Source organism: Dipodomys merriami, unplaced genomic scaffold (genome assembly GCF_024711535.1).
Source record: "Dipodomys merriami isolate MVZ:Mamm:240054 unplaced genomic scaffold, mDipMer1.0.p SCAF_8, whole genome shotgun sequence".
In the NCBI taxonomy this organism is placed as follows: Eukaryota; Metazoa; Chordata; class Mammalia; order Rodentia; family Heteromyidae; genus Dipodomys; species Dipodomys merriami.
This window is the reverse complement of record NW_027206401.1, coordinates 36820259-36844609: the sequence shown is the minus strand read 5'-3', so window position 1 is coordinate 36844609 and position 24351 is coordinate 36820259.

Here is a 24351-nt window from a genome sequence, read left to right as displayed (position 1 = left end):
GGAGCAGTAAATTGCTGTTTTAAATTCTTCAATAATTCCTTTCAAGGCAATATAATGGCAAGAGGTAACCGCCCAATATGTTTGTATCCTTTTGAGTTGCTGGGCTTATGTTCAAATTTAGTTATAACTATTTCATCAGTTGAATATAGTTTTATTCCATGCAGAATGGAAAAATGGGTTGACAAATAACAGAAAGTTCAATTATAAACTAGCAATAACAAATTGTCCAAACATGGTTTTCATTATCTTACTTGAACCTAACAATGTCTTCTCTTTATGACGGTGGCAGGTAGAACTGCCTTTGCAATAAAACTTAAAATCAAAACAGAGATAATTTTCAGAGGAGATAATATAGTCATGGACCCATATGGAACTTTTATGAGATACCAGATGTTAAGTACCTTGATTAAGGCTAATGAATTAACAAAATAGTACACAAGAATTTTTAAATGTTTTCATATCATTATTTAATAAGTGCAAGCAAAAGCATGGTGGTTTCAGCATTGGATTTACTTTTCTAATCTTCATGGTGCTGAAGTTTGAATGGAAGGCCTTGTACCTGTTAAATCAGTGCAATACCACTGAGCTGTATTGTTAGCACTGGAAATTGAAAATCTTTTAATAATTCTTTAAAGAGTTTTAAGAATTTTAATTTTTTATTATTGATAAGTTTTTTTTATTGTGAAAATACCGTACAGAGGGGTTACAATTACATGAGCAAGGTAATGAGTACATTTCTTATCAAGCATTGTTGCCTCCTCCATTGTTTCCCCTTACCATTCCTGCTCCCCCATCTCCCTGCCCCCCAACAAAGCTGTAAAGTTTGTTTTTTGACATAGCATCTTGTACATCTCATTGTTGCGATGGGTCCATTTTTAACATAAAAATCACACATTGGCTATTGAATTTTAACACAATATACTGATAAGACTCACTGATGAAAATATAGAAAAACTAATTCAAACATTTAAAAGCCATTTTTAGGTAGAATATTGAATAACTTTTGAGAAAGCATATTAAGTACAGCAGGATCAAATAATGTAAAAGCAAAATTTCACTGGCCAAATTACACTAGAATGACATGTAAAAAATTACATAGTGAAAGCTTTTAAAGAAAATTTAAAGAGCTGGACACCAGTGGTTCACGCCGGTAATCCTAGCTACTCAGGAGGCTGAGATCTGAGTATCACAGTTCAAAGCCATCCTGGGCAGGAAAGTCTGTGAGACTCTTATCCCCAATAAAGCACTAGAAAACTAAAAGTGGCGCTGTGGGCTCAAGTGGTAGAGTGCTTGCCTTGAGCTGAAGAGCACAGGGACTGTGCCCAAGCCCAGAGTTCAAGCCCCATGCCTGGAAAAAAAAAAGAATATTTAAAGAATTATGACTTAGGGACATATAAAAGTAAATAAACATGGAAAGTGTGTTTATTCCCACAAATATAAGAATGCTTATATAGTAAAAATCAATATAAAGAGCTAATGTAGAAAAATTAAATAAACAAATCTGTATACATTTAAAAGGCACAGAATATCATGATTGTCTCCTAAACAATCCATGTTATTAACTCAACAAATAATATGTAAGATACGTGCTTATATATGATACATGTGATAAATGTGTAAATAACATTGAAGATAGATAAATAAAATGAATTGTTTTTGCATAGTAGTCATGAGAACTTCACAATTTAGCATGAAAAGGAGAAATGCAAAACTGAAGAAAATAGAAAAAAACTTCATTTTCTAGAAGATTTGACATGATCTTCACATTAATCTTTAGGTGTGAATGAAATCCTTTGAAAATGTTACCAACACATTTCATACACAACCACAAGAAGGTAAAAGCAGAATATATAGATCAAATATTTAAAAGAAAATAATAAGAAACTATAATTCTAAGTTTTACTATATGTTGATATCATTCTATGCTGTTCAGCACTGCAGAGGCCAAAATAGATTGGAATAAGAGTAGTAAATCCAGAAGTAGACCCAGCCAATATGCTCATTTGGGAAAATTTCTGAAGAGCATTAAAGAAACGGTGGGTGAGTTTTCATAAATGTTAACTATAACATTGATCAAATCTGCAAAAATTTGCAAATTATTGTTTATTAAAATTAAAAATGCATGCTTCATGAGAAACTATTGAGATTAAGAAAAAAACAAATGACAAACGGAGAGGGAATAGTTGCCAGACACATACATGCATCACAGAGGTTCAGTATTTTGAAAAGATGAACTTCTAAACTTAATAGTCTAAAAATGGAATTTTGATTGGAATTGGGATAGAAGAGCACAAACAGACAAAATGAATGCATTGATGGCAAGTATATAAATGAAAGTATGTCCATCATCATTAGGACATTACAAAGATATACTGTCATACAATTACTGGAATGGCATATTGATAGGCACACACACACAGATATGTATATATATATGTATATGATATATGCATTCATATATAGATATATTCATATATATCTACAGAGACAGACAAATAGACAGATAGTATTAAATGAATTGACAAAACATTGAAAATATCCTGGAGGGATCAGATATTCTAAAAGTTCACTGATTTCCTAATCAGCTTTAAGGAATGATTCATTTTCTAAATGAAATCTGAAATGTTTTAACTTTACACTGACTTTAATATCTTGTTATTATGCTTGTTATTTTATTCTTGGTTTCTAAATTATCCAAGCACTGATTTATTGAAATTAAAGAAATTACTTTTATGGAAATTTGATTTTTCTTCATTTTTGTGGGATGGTCATTACTATGATGCTCAGTTTGATCTCAAAATCTTAGGAACAAGCACACAGATCTAAGCTTCCCAAATATCTGGGTTTATAGGCATGCACCATTCTTCCTGACATGACTATTTTCAGTATCATTATTTCACCAGCTAATTTATTTGTAAAGTTCCTCAAAATATTCATATCAATAAGTTTTCATGAAATTAACATCGGATATCCAAATTTTATAATACAAATCTCTTAGATACAGTATAGAAACTTACAAGAGTTTCATTTCTGAAGACCACATTGACTGGTTATATTTTCTTTCAAAAAACACATTTTTTTCTACTTTTAATACACTTCCAATCAATGCCTTCCCAGAGGATTTATTTTTTGTCTTCCCCTTTGATTAGGAACTCAAGTCCCTGATTCTATTTATTGTGAATTTTATGTGATTTTTATATCCTGCACATTTCAAATTTAAAATCTATATTAAACATAGTAAATTCAACTCAGACTGTGCCTTTCTTACCTTTTATTCCCAAATTTTTCACTGAAATAAGAAGAAGGGGAAGGTTTGGTGTATAAAATGTTAATATAGCAATGTTATTTTTCATCGCCCGCAGAAATTTCACATTCTAGTGGCTTCATATAAAAGCTAATTTGTTTTTAATTATGCAAATTCCTTTTTACATCCTGAAATTTTGATGAGCAGGTACAGATAATTGTAACACATCAGAATGTTTTTAACTGAGCATATGCTATCATTACAAAACATGGTATTAGTAAACAAGGGACATAAAGACTATGAAAATAGAGTATACAACAAAGATCTGTTAAGCTATGAAATTAGTACTATGTACCAAATGTTTTTTTAAATAAGTGAACAGTAAGTAAACCATATCATATAATGACTGTAGGCATCTGGGAATGGTGTTAAGTCATTCAAGGTAGCATGGTTTTAACAACTGAAAAGCAGGATATGTTCTGCAAACACACTAACATAACAATCATATGCAAACCACAATAACATTTTAGAAATATCAGAATCTACCTAGGAGTTGCAGCATTCCAAACCAACCCAGAACCCAGAATAGCTACACTTGAAAGGTAAAATGAGCCATTTCTTTTGGCCAGCATCTGTTCTGTCCTAAGTGAACACAACTCAGAGCCAGAAGATACCCCGAGTCTGTGACTTCTGAAGAATATGGAAAAAGATGAGCTGTGTCTGATATTCACAGTCTTCTGGGGACATTGCCCAGGTGACTTGCTCCTGTCTTCTCTTACCTTGAGTACTAAAATGCCAGGCACAGTCGCCATGCCTGAGGAAGTTCAGAACGGCAGGGAGGAATGGATGATCAGCTGCTGCTGTGGCTTCTACTGCTTTGAAACTCCACTGCCCAGGTAGATTTTAGCTGATGGCCAGTGTTGTGGCTGCCAGCCCCAAACGAAGCTGTTGAGGGAAAATCAGAGCAGCTATGCTATCTTCATGACTGGAGCACCCCAGGAAATCAATATGGTTTCGATGCTATTGCCTTTAAACTCCCAAAGTTTACACAAAGTTTACAAATATAAAATCCTTTTGAATGAAAAATAGAAGCAAAATAGATAAGTTTACAAAAGGCTAAACTAGGCTTATTCTCCTTCGTTTCAAAATACACGATAAAGCAACTATAATTAAAACAACATGTACACAGACATAATGTCAGACAATGAGCAACGTAAGAACTGAAGAGCCAACCTAAATATGTACCACTGCCTGATCTTTGACAAATGTATCAAAATTACACAGTATAGAAAGTCTTTTCAACAAACTTTGTATTGCACATGGCAAATAAATAAACACATTATATCCTTGTCTTATATTATTTACAAAAATCATTAGAATCAAATTTAAATGTAGAGATTTTAAAATGTGCAATTGATGGAAGAAAACATAAGGGAAAACTTTACGTTATTTGTTCTGAAATGATTTTTCTTTTGATATGACACCTAATGGATAGGCCATTAAACCAAAAATAGACTAGGGGACCACATCAAACTAAAATATTTGTATATAGTAAGGAATATAATCTATGTGTTTTCTAACTTGTTCCCAATTTATTTCTGTAATGTGGTTTATCTTAAACTTGAGAAGAAAGTATTCAACATATTAGACATGAACACTTGGATATGAGGCCAGAACCACTCCCTCAACATATTTATACTGAGCTCTGAAGTTTCTCCATCTCATTGCAAGGTACATCCCAAACTGGCAGTGCCTAAAACAGAGATATGAGCCTCATCTGGGACTTTGGAAAAAAGCCATCCTGACTTGGTATCTGAAATTATGCAGAGTCCCTGGTTTTGAAAAAAAAATACACATACAGCAATTACTCTATAAACTTGTTTAGTTACTGCTTCCAGTCATATCATTGTAATCACTTGATTCATTTTCGCTAGTGAAATTAATAGTCCTGAAAAGTAAATATATACTTACTTCATTAAGATTCAGGTTTTGGTCAGCCCTGGCTATCCCTTTAAAGTTGTGTATCAAAACTCAAATATTCCAAATAGTTCTACACTGATTCCAGAACTACTGGATGCAATATTTCTGATTTGCTTGTCTTTATAACTTTCAGCAGTTCTTGTTTCTAAAATTATAATTATCATTTATACATAAATTATATTTATGAACTCATGTATATACAGATAACATTGTAAATATGTTATCATACCATATGAAGGCTCATGAAATTTTAACATCTCCTTAGCATTACATCACTTGTGTTGCTTTGTTCAGAATATGAATAAAACATGATTTACTTTGCCATTGTTCATGGATGTGTAACTTGTTTTTGCTTGTACGCCATTACAGAACTGGTAGTAATACATATTATTAGCAAGCTATTTTATACATTATAAGCCTAAAGATAGGATTGTGTAAACATTAGGTAACCATAACTTCAGCAAGAAATATGTATACTATATATTATTAAATAGAATCTCTTAGTAATTGTGCCAATTGTCACAAACAGTCCATATCCTTGTCAAAGTATTTTATCATCATACTTAATTTTTGCTCACAAATTAATTAAGAGATCAACCAATCTCAATTTTTTTTGCCTGTGATGGTTATAATCATATTATGGTTATAATTTGAGCTTTGTGGCTGAAAACGAGGATAAAATCTTGCAGGTTCCTGCATTCTTGTATTTTTTTAGTCAAAATGCTTATCTTCTATGAGGAATTTCCTATGTGATTTCTTATATTCTTTTACTTGTCAGTTTGTTATTATGTTTCTTTTTAAGGTTTTTTAAAATTTGTTACAAATTATTTTAAGTAGTTGTACAAAGGGATTTCAATTCAGTAGTGGTGCATGAGTATACAAATGGGTATATGCGCGCACACACACACACACACACACTCACATACACACAGACACACTCACATACACATGTCTGTACTTGTGCCTAGCATAATCAGAACAAATTTAAAAAAAAAAAAAGAATACAAGGGTTAAGGAGCAAGTATCCATTCAGGATGTTAATAGGGAAAAGCGAAGTGGAAATGCTATTAATTATATATATATATATATATATATATATATATATATATATATATATATATATTTCTTTTTGCCTTACTAACAACAGAACCTGTAGGCTGCTGAATGCTAGGCACTCCACTGGAATTTTATTTTTGTGTGGTGCCTGGATTCTTGAACACAGGAACAAAGCACTGTCCCTGAACTTGCTTGCTTCTCTCTTTTCCTCCCTACCTCTCTCTCTATGCCCTCCCTCTCTCCCTATGCCCTCCCTCTCTCTTCCTTCCTTCCTTCCTTCCTTTCTTCCTTCCTTCCTTCCTTCCTTCCTTCCTTCCTTCCTTCCTTCCTTCCTCTCTCCCTCCCTCCCTCCCTCCCTCCCTTCCTTCCTTCCCTCCCTCTCTCCCTTCCTTCTCTCCCTCCCTCCCTCCCTCCCTCATTCCTTCCTTCCTTCCTTCCTTCCTTCCTTCCTTCCTTCCTTCCTTCCTTCCTTCCTTCCTTCCTTCCTTCTTTCCTTCCATTTTTTTCTTTCTTCAAGGAAAGCTATGGCTTTGGGGTTGTTTATTGGAGATGAGAGTCTCATAGATTTTCCTGCTTGGGTTGGCTTCAAACCATGATCTTCAGATCTCAGCCTTCTGACTAACTAGTTTTACAGTGAGAGCCACAAGCGGCCTGGCATATTTCATTAATTTTATTTTATTTTTTATTTTTTATATTTTTGTCATTTTTGGGGTCTGAAATCTGGGCCTGGGAGCTGTCCCTCAGCTCTTTAGCTGAAGGCTAGCTCTCTATCACTTGAGCCACAACACCACTTCCAGCTTTTTCTGGTTATGTGGTGTGTAGGAATCAAACCCAGGGCCTCATGCATTCAAGGCAAGCACTCTCTTTAATTTTAATAAAAGCTAAAATAAGATACTATAGTTAGTCATCTTTAAGCATTGTTAAGTCATTGTTATAAAAATCAGTCAATGACAATACATTCATGGAAATTATTCAATCAAATTTATGGAATGCAAAAGGGTAGTAATAGAATCTACTTAACCCTATTCCTTTTGTGTATGCATCTATGTGTGTGTGTGTGTGTGTGTGTGTGTGTGTGTGTGTGTGTGTGTGTGTGTGCGCGCACATGTGCACGTGCGTGCATGCACATGGGTGTGAGCAAGTTCATGTGCCTTTCCTGCAGCTCAGGGCCTGAGCTTTTTCCCTGTGCTTTTATTGTTCAGGACTAACACTCTACCATATGACTCACAGCAAAATCTGGCTTTGTTTTGTTTGGGGGAGAGAGGAGTGAATGGCTAATTGGTAATGAGTCTGAAGGACTTTCCTGCCCAGGTTGGGTTTGCACCACACTCCTCAGATCTCAGCTTCCTGAATAGCAGGATTGTAGGCATGAGCCACCAGCACCTGTCTAAACCCTACTCTCTTCTAGAAAACAAAATAAAAAAACCCTCATAATTTCTGACAAGTAATATTATTTCTAATTGAACAGTTACAAAGAGTCTTTAAGTATCTGATGTCACTTTACATGTTCTTAAACTCTCTTAAACTATTATTTGTTGATCTTTTGTCCACTTCAGCTCTTTGAAGCCTGCTGTAATGAATTCAAGGTGAAAATCACTAATGTCTCCTGTAGTGAAAGAACCTTACAATTTTTTTAAATCAATATCCATGCCTGGAGTGAGTAATTAGCTCCTCTCCATGTATATTTTTGTCTCAAATGGAATTGTAGCTACCATATTTGACCTTGGTTTTATAAATCTACATAAAAATACTCTGCAAAATATGTTATTTGTTGCTCACTTCACTGAATATATTTTATTGCTTCTAAAAAGACTGGCAAAAATGAACAAATAATATGTCTTTTATAATAACATTAAGTTGCAAAATCAATGAATGCTTAATCAAAAATAAAATCAAAAGGAAAGTAAAAATGTACTCTCTCATTAATGAAGATGTCTGAACTTTGCATATTTTTTATTATAAGGCCCTTTTTGTTTAGCTACTCTTGTTTATTTAAAGGTTTACAATTAAACATTATGACTTTGTTTTATTTTTATGTAGATATCATTAAATTTACTCATGCAAACTATTACATATTGTGGCATATTAAATATCATTAATTTGATCTAGATAGAGTAGATATTTTAGAAATGTTAAGCTCTTTAAATATAGATTTTTGCCATATATTTGAAAAATATATCACATTCATATTTGGATTCAAAAAGAAAAGTCAACTCTCTTTCGGCCACATGCATGCCAGAATTTGTTATGGTTAATTTTCTTAATAGCAGCCACTCTAACCAGGACGAGGCAGAATTGCAGTGTTGTTTGGATTTGCATTTCCTTTATTACCAGACATGTTGAACATTTTTTCATGTCTATTGGCTATATTATTTGTTCTGAGAAGTCTCTCTTTAAGACATTAGCCCATTTATTAATTGGGTAGTTGTTTGACTGTTTAGTTTTTGAGAGTTCAATGTTTTGGAGCTCTTAGTATATATTTGATATTAGGTCCTTGTCTGATGGGTAATGGGTAAAAACCTCCTATTATGTGATCTTTCTGTTTAACTTTTTAGCTACATCCTTTGCTGTGCAGAAACTTTTAAGTTTGATATAATACCATTTATCAATTCCTTCTTTGCTTTTTTTCTCTTTCTGGATTCTTACTTAGAAAATTTTTAACCTGTTCCCAGAAGCCCTAATGTTTCTCTTGTAATTTTCTGTAAAAGTTTGATAGTTTTTGGCTTTACTTTGAGGTCTTTGATTTAGTTTGAGTTGCTGCTGGAGCAAGGTGATATATGGATATCTACTTTCAGTTTTCTGCATATACATCCCAGTTTTGGTTTTGCCTGTTGAAGGGAATGCAAACTTGCTCAACCTCTCTGGAAAGCAGTATGGAGGGTCCTTAAAAAAAACTAAACATAGAACTACCCTATGACCCAGCAATCCCATTTCTGGGCATTTATGCAATGGACCACAAACAATGATACACTGAAGTCACCACTACAATGATTTTCATTTCAGCATTATTTACCATAGCCAGGATATGGAATCATCCCAGAAGCCTCTCAATGGACAAATGGATCAAGAAAATGTGGCATATATACACAATTAAATTCTACTCAACCACCGGAAAGAATAATTTTAACTATTCATAAGGAAATGGAAAGTCATGGAGAAGATTATGCTAAGTATAGTAGGCCAGACCCAGAGAAACACAGGTTGCCTGATTTTCCCTCCTTAGTGGGAACTAGAATGGGCCTGAAATCTAGGAGTAAGCATACTGGGTGACACCCAAGCAGTTTCAAAGGATTAACAAGTATTATATAATATATGGAGAACACAAATAGTATAATTCCTTAAAAAGACTAATCAAAGCCTAACAAAATGAGTAGTAGGGCATGGGTACTTGAAAGGGGGTCAAGAGGAGAGGGGTAGTAGAATGAATGGTGGAAATGGGCAGAATGCAGGTAAGAATGCAGTGTATGTGCCATAGAATTGCCAAAAACAAGGGCAAAGGTGTCTGGAAAGGGGGTGAAGATATTGAATGGATGTCACAGATCAAGATGCATTGTCTACATCAATCGCTTCATTAAATGGCAAAAAAAAGTTCAATACATAACCTAAAAGTTAAGAAAAGTGAGGGAAGAGATGGGATGGGAGTGGTGGGTAGCAATGTTAAAAGGGGTGACTGGTCAAGAGGCACTGCATTCATCAACTGCTCTGTGGCATGTCAGCTCCTTCTACAAGTACCCAAAGAAAATTAAAAGACATTAAAAAATGAACATTTCAGATAAAAAAGGGAAAACATATCAGCACGAAACTTCATTTCAGAAACCATTTAGATATTTCGCCTTTATCCATTAAGGCACATAAGAAATGTGTAAGGCAGATGCTATATTGTTATCAGTTTACAGATTGGAAATGGAGAAGAAAGGTTAAGTTACTTACTTTAGGTAGCATGCATAGCAGAATTTGATTTATGGAAGCATGTCCTCAATGTCTTGGCTATAACCACATGACTACATCGAAGTATTTTACTCTGATTGCTGTAAAAAGAAAAGCCAATATAGCAGGCATAACTATTGAATCTTCCCCCTCTTTCCTGTGATTGTTTTCAGTATGAAGTGAATTCACTCCATTAATATGGTTATTTTTGTTAAGGAGTAAAATCACAATGCATTTTTTTCAGTAGAAATTGTTCCCTTAAATACATACAAATAATACCATGATACAAATAATCACTTTAAGACCTCTCTTTAGAGATTTTATTATCATAAATGCCTTTTGTTTCTTAGAAATAACTTGTAAAACTATCTAACCCTGAAGTTTTTGTTGGCTTTGTTATTCCTTTAACCATTTTCTTAATATTTTTATTATATATTAGTTTTTTGTTTGTTTTTGTTCTATGTTTTGTGTTTTTTGTTGCTCATAGGGGCTGAACTCTGGGCCTGGGCGCTGTCCCTCAGCTCTTCAGCTCAAGGCCAGCCTCTATCACTTGAGCTGCAGCACCACTTTTGGTTTTTTTCTGCTTATGTGGTACTGAGGAATCAAACCCAGAGCCTCATGCATGTGAGGCAAGCACTCTACCATTGAGCCAACTTCCCTGCCCTATATATTAGTTTTACAAGACAGTTTCTTTTTGATATTCCCCCCCCCAAAAAAAAAACATATATATATGACAAGCCCCGATCAAATTCACCCTCTCTGGCCCTCATTGCTCTAACTCCTTAGAACAATTTGTTCAAGTTTCATTGTTTTATGTTTCTACTTGTACATAAATTACTATGATTATATTCACCCTTTTCCTAACTTCCCCTACATACTAGCAACCACCCACAAGCAGATCCTTTTTTAATTTCTTTTCATTTGTTTTTTAATTATGGATTATTTGCAAAAAGGGTCTTCCCATGGTATTTTACGTATACATATATTTTAATCAGATTAACCCTCTCAATAGCTCTCACCCCATCATCCTTACCCTTTATTATTGAACAGTTTTCAGGAAGATAATTTGTGCATCTGCACACAGAGATACAATGATGCCTATTTCAGTATTATCTTAAATGTATTGTGGTTTGATGAGTTTGGAATGAAAGATGATATTAGCCCATTTGCAGGTACAAAATTTCCTCCATTTCTCACATTGCATCCTCCTCAACACCTAGAAGGTGCACAGTTTGTATTGATTAAAAAAAGATGAAACAAATTCAACATCTTCGTTCCAATCAAAATTTTCCTTTACTTCTCATACTATTTCTTTCCATATAGATTTTGATTGTTTCCTGATACTAGTGGTAAGGTTTTATATGATATTATGTAAATATTTCTAACTCTTCAAGGATGAGACTGAAGTATAGTTGTTGTGTCTTAATTGTAACATTGTTCAATAACCATATTTTTTCACATACTATCTATTTTAGTCTTTTCAATTTCTTAACTAAGGTATTTTATAGGTATTTGAGAAGGTATCTATTAGACATTTATTTCAAATATAACAGGTATTTATTGATCTGCTATCTGCAGAGGATAGTATCTCTATCTATAATTTCACTTAATCTTCATAACACTTTGTGACAAAGTCATTGATAGTCTTATTTCTCATATTAGTGCTCATGTTCTTGTCCTGAAATTCTGTCTCTATTTGAAAATATGTGGGTGCCAACTGCTGTACTATTTTGTGTGTGTGTGTGTGTGTGTGTGTGTGTGTGTGTGTGTGCATTTAACTTTATAATTGACATGGGATTTTGCTTAATTAACCACCGCAAGAAAACATCTCCTTGGTTCCTGGAACTGTCATTCTAGGTATTACAGTAAGAGGCTCATGTGATAAGTTATTCTACTGAAAATATATTACAAATCTAAAGATTTAAAAAAAATTCTTAGTGGTAGAACTATACTAATTTTTTAAGTACTGTGACTTCCCAGTGCCTTCCTGTGCATTACCTTGCTAGATGTAGTTTAAATTGTGATATGTACACTACATATGGGCATGGTATACTTCTGTTTGTATATACAAACATCCAAGCATAAGAAAGGGCATGATGAAGTGCACATATATCCACAAACATATACATATAAGGCAGCATACCCTAGAGCACATGTGCCTGCACATATACATGCACACACACACATATACTTATCAAAAAAATTGGAAATAATGAATTGGGTTAGGAAAAATAATACCTATCTTAGGCAAAATCTCGTAGGTACTTGAAAGTGCACGTAAAGGAATTTAAATTGTTTTGGTAAATCCAAGTGCAGAGACAGGTTAATAAATACTACAATAGAAGTCAATTGTTAACTTAAAATGGAACATAATCCATATATTTGAAGCTTATGAACAACAGAGCCATTCTAAGCCATATTCCACATTTCAGGCCAAACAAAAATCTCACTGACGGACTCTAAAAATGAAAGAGTGAACAATATCCATATATTTTTTACCATCTACCAACCAGAGGAAACAGAATCATTTATTAAAATGCTGTGAAGATGGTAAGGATAATAACAATGAACAAAACAGATAATAATGTCTGGGATTTTGGAAGCCTCCCACCTATACTTCCTGCATGTGTAAAAACAACAGCAAGCATCTGGCATACCAGATGGTTTATATTTGTGATGCCCAAGGAAAAAAGAAAGAATATAGAAGACAGAGGGGCATTGTTCCTACTGATACTAATGGCTTAGTATTCAAAGTATGCCACAAGCATTTTTCTCTATAGGATATTAATGCTGCTATGCATCAAAAAGAAATTTAACAAATGAACTCTTAAGGAAAGAAGCAGACTGAATGTAAATGTATTTTTTCGTATAGAAAATTTAGTCCTCTAATCATTTAATGGGCTTGTTGTTTTTAACACAAAATTTTCTTTATTTGTAACCAAATGTGGTTCAAGAGAGTAAGAGCTTATTCATTCTTATTATCTCTGTGCTTCTTTCTGATTCAGACCCTGAGGTCAGGTTCAATGTCATTCTATTTCTGGACTTATTTTACTATTTATCTTAGGAAGAATAGCTTTCTCTCAGGATGTAGTTAGCTTAAGGCATCTCTAATTTAAATCCTGTTTTGATATTCATTCCTTTGTCTGATCTCCAGGATTACAATCTAAAGTACTTTGACAATAGGGAGGCTGGGGAAGGGGGGGTGAAGTATGAGGGAGACAGGAGTTCTTTCATTCAATAGTGCTCTAAGTTTCATCGTGTTTTTGATTTAAAAAGTATACAAGTTGTACTTTTAAATTTAGAGGGGATTTTCGTGTAGTAGAGAGAAACTTCCATCTTTCTTTGCTAGCAATTACTTGGAAAGATTTTTTTGGATATAGTGATAATTTAAAACAACTGGTCGTGCATTAGTAAATTAGTAATGTGTGTCAAAATGTTTGACTACAAAGATAATTAGGAAATTAATAGTGATAATACGCTAGTTATTCTACACCCAGGGGAAAATATAGTCAGACAGAATACATTTTCTATTAAATGATTTCACAAGATTTTTTATGTCTTGTGAAAAAATCACTCCAATTATTTTAAAGGAGTACATTTTTCAAAACTGATAAGCAGGTCTTCTCTAGCTATACAAAAGGCAAAGGTCTCATATCTAAAATATACTTAGAACTCAAAAAATTAAATCCTCCAAAAACAAACCCTCAAAGAAACATTCTCCCCATTAATAAGTGAGCTAAAGACTTGCTCATGCCTGTAATCCTAGCTAATCAGGAGGCTGAGATCTGAGGATCACAGTTCAAAGCCAGCCGGGGTAGGAAAGTCCATGAGACGCTTATCTCCAATTAACCACTAGAAAACCGGAAGTGGTGCTGTGGCAAAAGAGGTAGAGTACTAGCCTTGAGCTGAAGAGCTGAGGGACAGAGCCCAGACCCAGAGTTCAAGTCCCAAGACAGACAAAAAAAAAAAAAAAAAAAAAAAGGCCAATAGACACATGAAGAAATGCTCAAGTTCTCTGGCCATTAAAGAAATGCAAATCAAAAAACATTGAGATTCCATCTCACCCCAGTTAGAATTGATATAAGCAAGAAATCTAATATCAATAGATGCTGGAAGGAATATGGCCAGAAGGGAACCCTACTTCACAGTTGGTGGGAGTGTAAACTTGTTCATCCTCTCTGGAAAGCAGTATGGAGGTTCCTCAAAAGACTCCAAATAGAGCTTCCCTATGACCCAGCAATCCCACTTTGGGGCGTTTGCTCCAATGATCACAATCAAGACCATACTAAAGCAACCAGCACAACTATGTTTATTGCAGCATTATTTACCATAACTAAGATATGGAAGCAACCCAGATGCCCCTCAGTAGATGAATGGATCAAGAAAATGTGATACATATACACAATGGAATTCAATGCCTCTATCAGAAAGAATGACATTGTCCCATTTGTTAGGAAATGGAAAGACTTGGAAAAAATATATTAAATAAAGATAACCTGAATCTTGTATATACATTTGTCTAATTTGGGGAGGGGAAGGGGAATAACAAAACTCTGAAACAAGGACACAGGATGACCCATTGCAACAATGATACCCACAAGACAGTATATTGGAACTGAACTTTACAAGTTGTGGGAGGGGGAGGATTGAAGCAAGTGGGGGGGGAGAAGTGAGGGAGGTGAGGGAGGGAAGGGATAGTAGGAGGACAAGGGAAGTGGTAACAGTACTCCACAAGAAATGTATTCAGTAGGGTTTCCTTCTGCCACATCCCCTGTAGCATCTGTTGTTATTAGAGTTCTTGATTATAGTCATTCTAAGTGGGGTGAGCTGGAATCTCAATGTTGTTTTGATTTGCATTTCTTTTATGACTAGAGAAGTTGAACATTTCTTTCATGTGTCTATTGGCCCTTCATATTTCCTCTTCAGAAAAGTCTCTCTTTAAGTCTTTAGACCACTTATTTATCGAGCAGTTGTTACTTTGAGGATTTGTTTTTGGGAGATTTAAATTTTTGAGTTCCAAGTATATTTTAGATATGAGACCTTTGTCCATTGTATGGCTATAAACTTGTTCAACCAATATGGAAAGAGTATGGAGGTTCCTCAAAAGACTCTACATAGATCCCCCTATTACCCAGCAATCCTACTTTTGGGCATTTACCCAAACAACCACAAACAAGGCCATACTAAAGCTATCAGCACAACTATGCTTATCGCAGCATTATTCACCAAAGCTAAGATATGGAACCAACCCAGATGCCTATCAGTAGATGAATGCATCTAGAAAATATTATATATATGTGCAGTGGAATTCTGTGTCTCCATCAGAAAGAATGACATAGCCCCATTTTTAGGAAATGGAAAGACTTGGACAAAGTTATATTAAGTGAAGTAAGCCAGGCCCAAAGAAACATAGGTCCAATGGTTTCCCTTATTTGAATAGCTAGTACATGTTTAGGACAAGCAGAAAAGGCCAAAAGCTATGTACTTATGACCATGGGGGTGGGTGGGAGGGAGGATGGGAGGGCAGGGATGGTAAGGAGAAACAAAAGAGGAGGCAAAAATGCTAGATAAGAAATGTACTCATTACCTTGCCCATGTAATTGTAACCCCTCTGTAAGGTATTTCCCCCAAAAAACTTATTAATAATAAAAAAAGATGATGTCAAGTGAAATGAACCACAAGATAGGGACACAAATATCTTTTTTCTTTCTTGCTATTGTTTTTAACGTATTTATAATGTACCATGTGATTTTGTTGTTGCTTTGTATGTTCCTTCCCCATGGTGTAACCCCTGTTTTCAGTGTATTTGATGTAGGTGCCCTGCATCTTGTATGTATACTTCTCTAATTAGGGGAGGGGAAGGGAATAAACAAAATGCTTAAATAAGGATACAGGTTGACCTATTGTAACAATGAGATGTACAAAACATTATGTTGAAAATGAACTTTACAACTCTGGGTGGGGGGCTAGTTGTGGATTTGAGAGGGAAGGGATGGAAGGGGGAAAACAAAGGAGGAGGCAACAATGCTCAATAGGAAATGTACTCATTACCTTGTTCATGTAACTGTAATCCCTCTGTACAGCATTTTTACAATAAAAAGTACAATAAAAATCAGTAACATAAAAAGTGTTTCAATATTGAAGTATACAAAGTAGAATTTCTTTTAAAAAAGTACTCATTGCCTTATTCATGTAACTGTAACCCCTCAGACAGTGAGAGGTTCCCCAGGGTCTGAGATCACTTCCACATCTGCTGTGGCCCCATCTCCCACCTTTCCCTATATAATCTGACAACATAAGTCCCCTCCTCTTTTTCTCTCTTCTGATCCCTTCTCTCTCTGCATGCCTCCATCTCCTGAGGGCTTACTCCCCCTCCAATAAACTCTTGTCTGCCTGAACCATGTGTCGATTTCCTTTACACTTATTTGTACTTAGTATAAATAGTATTTATTTCCTGACACTTTTAATTTGTCACATTAATGTAAAGCTGTTTTTAATAAAAATCCACAGTCTCTAAGGTAAAAGATTTTTCTTTCCTGAGATGGATGCCCAAAAGCTTTTAAAACTTAAATAGTAATTATAATAACAGATTTCCCAGTTTACCTGTGTGAAAGAAGTACATAAGTGTTTAAGTGGCTACAATGGATCATATTTATGTAGCAGCATGTTATATTTGTCCTGTAATGTCTCAACTTTACATTGTGTGTGTGTGTGTGTGTGTGTGTGTGTGTGTGTGTGTGTGTGTGTGTATACTCAATATAGATATTGAGTAGTATATTTTTAGGGAAATTTCCAATTATCGTGACCCTGAGAGAATTATAATTAATTATTCAAATATTTCAAAGTGTGAGCCTGTTATTTTAGGTAGTTTTTCAGAATTTTATAATTAAAACAAAAAGTGAGTATTGTTTAAATAGTTCAATAATAAAATGACTTATCCTGCACTTACTCTGAAAGACATTTCTGAGAAATAAATGTAGTAATCTTAAAAAAAAGAAATGGTCAGAATAAGAAGGCAGTACAGATCAGAATATAATATTTGAGTGTTGGCTCTATCGAGTTCATTTCTTCTATTTCATATTTGATTATGTATATTTTGCATGAGAAGCAACTCTTCTGTATAATTTCAGAACTTGTAGGGGTATTTTAAACATAAGATTAAATTAGAGATACTGAGATAATTGAAAAGATTGTTTGGGAGGGCCTAGACATCATCAGAAATGTCCATAATAAGGGAGAAGGAAAGAGGTTTTAATCAGAGCAAAGTTTACGTGACAAAGCAAGAGGAAGTGGACTCATAAAGAAATAATACTCAAATGCTGACTCTGAAGAAGGAGAAAGGAAATGTGAGATGTCATGATTTTACTTAACTTTAATTTTAATCTCTTTATAGACCAGGTGTCCGAATGTAGTATATCAGTAGTAAGGTCTTACACATGAAATTCTTGGTGACACTGAATTCAGTCAATAGTATACCTTGAAGTATATATCAGAGATATTACTGAGACACTGACAGCAGATTCCAAATAACATTTGACTTATTTTAAAGGAATTTTCAAATACATTTTGTGTAGCTATGAGACAAATATTGAAGAGAGCTCAAAGCTAGTAAGTACAATGTAGTAAATATTACAACATTAGCAAATTAACAGATTTTATGTAATAAAGATGGTTATATAGGCCTAAGATAAAACCTTTTGGATTTTATCACATTCAAAACAACCTACTTTAATTGAATAAAAATTGATGATCTGGAGATTTTGCTATTTATTACAGGCAGTCATTTCAGTAATTCAGTTTTCCAGACTTATCTTTTTGAAAAAGGAAAAACTTGTCTCATATTTGGATTCTACTTTATTCTTACCAGAAATTTTATTTTGTGATATAATTAATTTCTAACATTTGTAGTTTGCTTCTGTATGTTTATAACTTCAGACACATAGCTAACAGATGTGTTTAAGAGTTAAATAATAAGCATTTTCTATTTCAAAGTTGAGAGCTCAGAGACTTACAGAAGAATAGAAGAATTTATGTTTGACCTTTGGGAATAGAGGATATGAAGGACAGAGAAATCTTTTAATATACTCAAGAGAGACTTTAATGGGGAAGGAAGCCTGGTGAGTCTTCACAACCTGTAGTTTGCCAGGTAGAAGAATATCACATACTTCTCCTTTTAGAGAAATGGCATTATTTGGGAGTCTTGTGGAATTATAGTAGAGTCTGGGAACATTATAAAGGATGCATTAAATCATGCCTAAAAAGGAGAATAAATGCAAGAAAATGAGCAAGAAAACATTACTTGAGTTTCTTTTTTGCACATTTTTATTAGCAATAATTTGTTATACAGAGGAGTTTCATTCTGACATGTCCATATACACAGACACACAATGCACCTTGATCAGACTTACCCATTCTATGAGCCTCTCTTATTCCCCATTCCTAAATCAATTTCAACAAGCTTCATGGTTCAATTTTTATACATTATATGAAGTATTTTAGCTATATTACCTTTCTTCACCCTTTCCCCTTCCCATTATGACCTATAATCAGACAGGCCATGTTTTAGTGTATGCTAATTGTTCAAAGGGGTTTCACCTTGGTATTTTCCACATAAATATACAGTATTTTAATCAGACTGACAATCTTATGGCTGATTAGTCAACTGTTTTCAGTGAGTTGCATACACAGTATGTAATGTACTTCAGTATTGTTTGCCTTCAAACATTATTTTTTTTCTTCCTGTTACTTAACTACTTTCTAATTCCCTGCTTGAAAGACTGTTTGGGTCTTGCAATTAAAACATACTTGATTTTTATGTACTACCAAAGTGACTTCTTTTCAGTCTTAAAATTCTGCATGACTGAATTTATCAGATTTGCTTAATTTGCTTGATCAGATTCATGAATCCCAGTTCTTATGGATAACCCATTATTTGGTATAAAGATTCATTAATTTGAACCTTCCTGTACTGATATATACTGTGATGGTAAGAGTAGACAGCCAGAAAGTTAATTTAATGTTAAGAAATAGTATGTGCCTCAGAAGTGCTAATATTCATAGCATGAAGTCAAAATCCTGAGAAATATACTAGTGAAGACATAAGTTTAAAGATAATTTCATTTAAAATAAGCAAGAAAATAGGAAATTGGATCTGAACTCCAGATCATCTTTAGAACAAATTACGAGAGAGAGAGTCCAGAAACAAATGACAAGAAATGCTGTAATACTTACTTAAGACAATGCAATAGGAACTAGAGAGTGGACAGAAAGCAGGTATGGATTCCATCAAAGCTGGAGGGAAGGGACTATGAGAGAAGGAAAGAGACCTGACCTCCCCATTTCTACAAACAGAATTTTTTTTTACAACTTAATCATTACTGGTGAAAAGACATTATGATTTAACAGAATGTGCAGCCATGGTTTAGAACTAGCAATCCCAAAGTCTGATAAAGTAGAGTTTGTTTGAAAATTATTTTCAGGGGCTCAATGATTATATCTTCTCTATTTCTAACTTATAAAATCATTTCTGTTCTTTCTACACAGAATCATTTTTCCCTTGATATATCAAGTAATTCTGTCTCTCCAGCTTACTTATGGACTTTTATAATAAAACATCATGAACGTGTTTGAAAATTGCATAAGACAGTTTGACATTCAAAAATATGTTTTTTCAGAAACATATGATAATAGAAATTATGAGATACTGACACACAGAAATGAATTACAAATATCTATAACCATGCCAAATCATTAACCACATATGATACAATATTCAATAACTTTCTCCTGAACTTCTTAGAAAACTAATTCTTAAAAGGATATAAATACTGGGGGCTGGGAAGATGGCTTAGTGGTAAGAGTGCTTGCTTTGCAAACATGAAGCCCTGGGATGAATTCCTCAGCACCACATAAGCAGAAAAAGACAGAAGTGGCACTGTGGCTTAAGCGGTAAAGTACTAGCCTTCAGCTGAAGAGCTGTGGGACAGTGCCCAGGCCCAAAGTTCAGGCCCCACAACAGACAAAAAAAGGATATAAATACTAATGTAATATAGATACATATTATATATGCCTATAGTGTTCTGTAGTATGCACAATATTTATTATATACATAATGCATGAATAATGTAATAATATAAATTTATATAACATTAAATTATATAAATTTAGAGAAAATATTAACGATTTAAAATTATGTGCCATAGATTTCAGTGTTAGTCCTTGTATTTTAAAGACCTCATAAATAAGAGAAAGGAAAGAAAGAAAGAAAGAAAGAAAGAAAGGGAGAGAGAAAGAAAGGGAGAGAGAAAGAAAGGGAGAGAGAGAAAGGGAGAGAGAAAGAAAGAGGGAAGGAGGAAGGAAATAAGGAAGGAAGGACGGAAGGAAGGAAGGAAGGAAGGAAGGAAGGAAGGAAGGAAGGAAGGAAGGAAGGAAGGAAGGAAGGAAGGAAAAAGTGAACAAACTATTGCATTCAGTGTTTGGCTCCCCCTGAAAGCATGTAGTCTATTTGGCATATTGGTAATCCTAGGCCAAAGGAGTAAGACATAGGAAGAGGAATTGGGATACAAGCAAGAGGGAGAGATTGTACAGAGCTTCTTTATGGATGCGATACTACAGTCAAAGACTCAATACTTCTGAGACCTCTGAGAAGCAAATAGCCCACCAGTATTTTTTTTCTTTTAAAGGGAAATAGAGGACTCTATTTTCAGCAGATTTGGAAACTCCAGTGTATGAAGATTGGCCCCGAGGACAGTACTTGGGAATCAGCTGAGCAAGCTCTTCTGAGAGGCAGGAAGTAGAATTCAGAAAGTCTTTCATTTAAGCCTGAGGCTGACTGCTGCTGATGTGTTTGCAGGAAACTGTCCACTAGACTCATCTGTAATGGAAACAGAATAGAGCCAAGTGCAGAATCGCCTCAAATTACAGGTGAATAATTTTCACAGATAAGACTCCCAAATAAATGCTAAGTAATATCAAATTAGTACTTACCCTTTCTATGTTCAGGGAAAGGAAAAATTAAGTCATGAAAAGAGTTTTACTCTTTTCAATATCAGACAAATATAACATCTGAAACTATCAGTTCGTGGGAAACTGTGAGGAAATAGTAACTTTGATGCACAGATGGCTGAAATGTAAATTAGTATAAGCACCCTATAAAGAATTGAAATAGAAAGCTAAAAATTAGCATACTCTCTGATCAAGCAATTATTCTTTATGTATACCTGAGAAATAACCCAAACTACTATTACCAGGAAAATGTGTTTATTCTTGTGATAGAAACAGAGTAGCAGCTAAAATGGAATAATCTGATGCATATTTAAGATTATGGGCAGGTTTTAGAAACTGATGTTCATAAGGTAATATTTTACTCTACATGAATTTTTTTGTCAGTAAGGTGAAGCACATGAGAAACCATTTTAGTTAGTGTGTGTGTGTGTGTGTGTGTGTGTGTGTGTGTGTGTGTGTGTGTGTGTGTGTGTGTGTGCAGAATAATACTATAAATCTCCACCCTGAGAGGACACATGATTGAACAAAGGTAATTAAAATTAGGGAGATAAAGAGAATTTAAGAATTAGATGTATTTCTGACTTCAGTTTTATTCTTCTCATTGTTGGAATACAAGACGGCTACTAATTTTTATGGGTTGATTTTATATCCCCCTACTTTGCCAAAGTTTCTAATCAACTCAAGTAGGTTGGGTAAGGAATCTATAGAGTTTTTTAAATATAGGATTATGTTGCCTGCAAAGATGGATAGCATTATGTACTTCTTTCTCTATATGGATCCCCCACTGTTGATGGGAATGTAAACTCATTCAGCCACTCTGGAAAGCAGTAAGGAGGTTTCTTTTTTTTGGGGGGGTCGGTTTGTGGGGCCTGAACTCTGGGCCTGGGCACTGTCCCTCAGCTCTTCAGTTCAAGGCTAGCGCTCTACCACTTGAGCCACAGCACCACTTTGGCTTTTTTTCTATTTGCTTATGTGGTGCTCAGGAATCGAACCTAGGGCCTCATACATGCAAAGCAAGCACTCTACCATTGAGTTACCTTACCAGCCCAGTATGAAGGTTTCTTAAAAGTCTAAGAGCTTCCCCATGAGCCAGCAATCTTACTCCTGGACTTTTATCCAATGCATCACAAACCAAGCCACACTAAAGCTACCAGCACAGCTATGCTCATTGGAGAATTTTTTAAATCATAGCTAAGATATGGAGTCAACCTAGATGTCCCTCAGTGGATGAATGGATCAAGAAAATGTGGCATATATACACAACATAATTCTACTCATCCATCAGAAAGAATGATATTGTACCATTCATATGGAAATTGAAAAACTTGAAAAAAAACTATTAAGTAAAGTAAGCCAGAGCCAAAGAAATATAGGCTGTATGGTTTCCCTCATTTGTGATAACTAGAATGTGCCTATAAATTTATAAGTAAGCACATTGAACTATTTAATTATATATATATGTATGTGTGTGTATATAGATATTGGAAAATGATAAATTATACAGGAATCTAGTCATTCACATACTGAGGCTGAAGAAGGATATGCATAGAAGTAGTGGACAAGGCTCAATAGTTACGTGCAGATGATTATATAAAATAATATTCTGTGACATGAACTCCAAGAAAAGAAAACAAGAGACATTTTTAGTTGCCAATGTTGCTGTTTTTGTTTTCTTCCCCCTTTGTCTTGCATGTTACTTTGTTTGTATTTGGGGGAGTAAGGGAGGACACATAGAAGGTGAAACAAGGCTGGACAGTACAACAGTGATTCTCACTAGACACCATGTATAAAATAAACTGGATATCTTGTGGATGAGAACAAGAGGGAGGATCCAGGAGAAAGTGACAGGTGAGATATGGTTCAAAAAGAATTGTACTCATTACCCGATTCATGAAAATATAACCCTCTGTATAACCACTCTACCACAACAATAAAAATAATTAGATGCAAATTATTACACTGCAATAAAAGACTAAAATTTTAAGGAAAACATGTCTTTTGTTACATTTTTATAAAAGTCTCGTATTCAGGAAATATCATTGAAGGTTTTAAATTGCAGACAAACTCTATGTAGTAGAAAACAAATGAATATTTGAGGACATGATATGTTCCACTTGCTTCAAACTTCATGAAGTGCAGTATGTATCAGAACATTACATGCTACATCATTAATATGTACCATCTTCATATTTTTGTGGCAGGTCAGAGAACCTACTAGTGCTTTGCTCAGCTAGGAGCAAGGCTCAGAACACTTTGCAAAGAACTTTGCCAAGCACTTTGCCAAGCACTTTGCCAAGCAACTTCACAAGTACATTCATTGCAGGAACCCTCAAAGTAGAAAAAAAAAGAAAGAAGTGCATTTTTAAAAAAATGCAGATTCTCTTCTGGCAGAACAAAATAAAATTATGCAACCCTCATCAAAATGAAATTGGAGAAACTTCTTTGCACAATACTCTCTTCCACGTGAAATTATCCAAACGTTTGCTTATTTGCATAGTTGATGTTGATTCTGTTTGCTAGTATATACAGACTTTTAAAAAAGTTTTTCCTTCAGTGAGTTAATCTCCTAATTATAAGCAGAGAATTAAAAATATTCTTAGGATCACAAGGCTTTGTAGTCAACTATTAGGTGGTAGTATAATTTCTGTATGTCTGTATTGTTGATATTTTACGAAACATACAAACTTTTTCTGCAACTTTATTTCTCATTTTGAGATTTAAATACAGAGTAATGCACTTAACAAGTCAACAAACAGAAATGCTCTTAATTGAACAATGCTATTTCATGTTTCCTTGACCATAGACAACACATTTCTGGAGCATGAGACCATACCATAGACTAACTAAAGCTGATCTAATAGCTGTGCTATTAGATTGTGTATGACAATGGAAAAAAGCTATAAAACTAAGTCTTTAATAATGCTTTGAATTATTATTAGTGTATCCCTGGTCATTATTGTCCTAAATTTTGATAGGAACTTTGTATCATGGTACTCCAGAGAAGCAGAACCAGAAAACAAAAGAGCAATAAATATGGACTTCTATTTAAATATAGCATTCACACATTAAATATAAATACACACATGCACATGCATGTGTACACACGCGTGCGCGCGCACACATGCACACATGCACAAAAT